Below are 4,018 nucleotides of genomic sequence, written 5' to 3'. Positions count from 1 at the left end.
ACCCTTCATCAGAAAAGCTTTTCTGATGAAGGGTCTAGGCCCGAAACGTCAGCCTTTCTGCTCCTATGATGCTGCTTGGCCTGCTGTGTTCATCCAGCCCTGCACCTTGTTGTTACATTTGCCACTTTGCAGTCCTCTGGGACCCTCTGATTCCAGTGATTCCTGAAAGATCACTTCCAATGCCTCCACAATCTCCTCAGCTATTGCTTCAGTCACTGGGATGCAGTCCATCTGATCAAGGTGATTTATCCACCTACAGACCTTTCGGCTCCCGCAGCACCTTCTCCTTAGTGATGGCGTCTACACTCACCTCTGCCCCCTGACTCCATTGAAGTTCTTGTACGCGACTGGTGTCTTCCACTGTGAAGACTGATGCAAAGTACCTATTCGTCCACCATTTCTTTATTCCCAATTACTACTACTTCAGCCTCATTTTCCAATGGTCCAATGTCCACTCTTGCCTCTTTCTCACCTTTAAATGTCTAAAAAGCTCTTAGAATCTTAATTTATATTACTAGCTCGTCTACCCTTGTATTTTAGCTTCTCCCCCTTCTTGCTTTTTTAGTTGTCCTCTGTTGTTGTTGTTTTAAAGGCTTCCCAGTCTTCTAGGCTTTCTCTGATCTTCACTATATTGTATACCTTTTCTTTTATTTTGTCTCTGACATCCCTTGTCAGCCATGGTTGCCTTGTCCTCGCTTTAGTATGTTTCTTCTTCCTTGAGATGAATTTCTGCTGTGCCTCCCAATTACCCCCAGAAACTCCTGCTAATGCTGGTCCACCATCTTTCCTGCTCAGCTCCCCTTCGGATCAACTCTGGCCAGCTCTTCCCTTATCTTTGTAGTTACCTGAACTGTAATACCGTTACATCCAATTCAAGCTTTTCTGTCTCAAACTGCAGGATGCATTCTATCATATTATGGTCACTGCCTGAAGCTCCCTAATCAAGTCTGCCTCATCAAAATTACAGAATCCAGAACTGCTGTTCCCTCGTGGGCTCCACCATTAGCTGCTCTAGAAAATCACCTTGTAGACATGCCACAAATTCCTTTCCTTGGGATCCACTACCAACCTGATTTTCCCAGTCCAACTCTGTATTGAAGTCCCCCATGGTTATTATAAAAGCGCCTTTCTTACACGCTTTTGCAAATCCTGATTTATTCTCTGCCCCATGACCTGACTACTAGAATGAGGCCTGTAAATAATTCCCATTGGGGTCTTTCCTCCTTTGTGGTTCCTCAGCTCTACCCACACAGATTCTATGCCTTCTAGCTCTATTTTGCCTCTTGATAACAATTTAATTTCACTTCTTACTAACAAGGCAACCCACCCTCTGCCCATCTGCCTGTCCTTTCAATTGGACTTGTACCCTTGGCTATTTAGTTCCCTGCCCTGTTCCCCTTGCAGCCACGTCTGCCTGATACCCAGAACATCATCCCTGCCAATTTCAATCTGTGCTACAAGCTCATTTAAGTTGATTCATATATTGCATGCATTTAAGTACAGCATCCTCAGACCTGCATTGACTGCCCCCATAGTTGTCCTCTTATCTGCTATGCCTGAAGTTAAATTCCTGACACTTTGCATTGTCTCTTTGCTATTACTTGTTCTTGAGCCTTCCCCACCTCTAACTTTTTCCATATCTTTCCATGAACCTCCTTCCTCCCACACACACACACGCACACACACACACACTTTGTTTAAAGTCCTGTCTACAGCTCTATTAATGCTATCCGCAAGATAGTAGCACAGGGTACCCTGCACTTCAAGGATTGCAGTGGTTGAAGAAGGCAACTCAACCATTCCTTCTCAAGTGGTAGAAACATCCATTCACCTCTCTGAAGCTGGCTCTACCATCAATATGATCATGGATGATCATCGAACTTAGTGTCCAGTTGTCTCTTTTTCTCCATATCCTCTGATCCTTTTAGCCCTCAGAAATATACCTAATTTTGTATTGATATCATTTTCAGGCAGCCTTCAGGTTGACTATGAACCTTGCTTGAAGCGTATGCTGATAGTACAGGGAGTCTGTTGATGTCTTCACGCACATCTGGGTACAGCTACCACAAACGCAACCATGCCAGCAAAATCAGCTAATGGAACTTACACTGCTGTTCAGGGCAGGTGGTGGCGCAGTGGTAACGTCACTGGACTAGTAATCTCGAGAGAGATATCTCCAAACCTGCTGAGTTTCTGCAGCATTTTCTTTTTTCTTATGTGTTGCAGAACCCAGGCTAATGTTCTGGGGATGTGAGTTTGAATCCCACCAGAGCTGATGGTGAAATTTGAATTCAATAAAAATCTGTTATAAAAAGCTAGCCTAATAGTGACCATGTAACCACTGTCACTTATCATAAAAGCTCATCTGGTTCATCAGTGACCATTAGGGATCTTAACATGGCTTAGCATACATGTGAACTCCAAACGCACAGCAACATGGTTGACTCATAACTACCCTGTCAGCAATTATTGCTGTCATATCCTGTGAACAAATAAAAGATAGCTCAGTTTTGTCCCATGCTGGTCAACTCGAATCCATTAGCACATGTCAAGGACCAAGGGTTTCTCTGATTTGGCTGCTTGGTTTTGGTTTAGATGCACTGCAAGCCAATCGCTCGCTCTAGGCTAGCTGTAAAGGTCAGGGGCATCGTGTGCAGACAGAGGCCATGCATCCCTCCAGGCTCTTTGAAAGGGCTATCCCATTTCTCCCAATCCCCTCCCGCCCCAGCTCCCTGACAATTCTTTCCCATCACTTGGTTTTCAGATACTTTTGAAACTTACGCTGAGACTAATTCCACTGGACTTTCTGAGGATGCATCCCAAATAATCAGAACTTAACAGTGCACCAAAACAAAGGAAAATTCTCTTCATCCAGCTGGAGAAAACTCTGGCATATGGATTTCAACAGGTGGCTGAGAGTTGTTCCATTTTGGACCTAGAAAACTATGGGTCTATGTTTAGTTAAATGTTGAGAAATTAGGAGTTGTGGAGATTAAAAGAGATTGAAGTGCATGTTACAGTGATTACTAAAACTAATCAGAAATGCAGGTTAGCCTTTTATAACTCGAGAGGCTGAATAGTAAAGGGGAAAAAGATTTTCTCCGCTCGTGTTTAGAATGTTTTTGAAGCACTTTGCACAGTTCTGGGCACTGCATCTTCCAAAAATTTTATCAGCTGTGGAAGGAGCACAGAGCAGTTCACAAGAATATGACCAGAGCTCCAGGGAGTACATGCTGAGGAGAGGTGACAGAAGTATGCCTCATATTGTCTGGAATATAGAAGTTTAGCGAATAATCTGAACGAGGGTTTGAGGACATTTGAAAGGAATTGTGTGTGTAAATATTTGTTGCATTGATTGGGGCTAGGGACATAGTGACATCAACTTAAAATCAGAGTCTGGCCACTCAGCTGATTTACTTACAAAGGACAAAGTAATTTTATAGAGGTTAACTCTCTCCCATAAAGCACAGCAGATGATCTCGACTATTAAGGAGAAAGGAGTCCTGGCTTCACTGAATGATAGTGCGGGCTGAATGGCCTACTCCAGTCCTTGTATTCTTATGGTCCCATTAGCAATCATCTGAAACTAGCATCAGCTGATAACCAACTCCTCTGCTAATGGAAGCAGTTTGTGTTATCCTATGGAAGCCCTTCATAACTTTGAACAGCTCTTAAAAATCTTTCCTTCACCCTACATGATTCAAGGAGCACTACCCCTTTTCCAGCTTCTCTATGAAGCCCCTCAACTTTGGTGCCATTATGACAAATCTCCTTTGTATCCTCATGGCAAAGGCCTTGACAGTGCTTTCTAAAATGTGACACCCAGAGTGGGATACAACCTGATGACTAATCAGTGGTTGATAAAGGTTTCCTGGAACTTTGTTGTTTTCGCAAGTTAATTTCTGGAGCCCAGGGTGCCTTATGAGACGTCAGAACATTATTCATCTCTTGCATCCTGGGATCTGGATGTTTTCAGCCCGGGAGCATTGCCACCAATTGCTTAAACATGCACAAACAC

The sequence above is a fragment of the Rhincodon typus genome, chromosome 11, assembly GCF_021869965.1.
Source record: "Rhincodon typus isolate 14 chromosome 11, sRhiTyp1.1, whole genome shotgun sequence".
Taxonomy (NCBI): Eukaryota; Metazoa; Chordata; class Chondrichthyes; order Orectolobiformes; family Rhincodontidae; genus Rhincodon; species Rhincodon typus.
Note: the sequence above shows the minus strand (reverse complement) of the source record.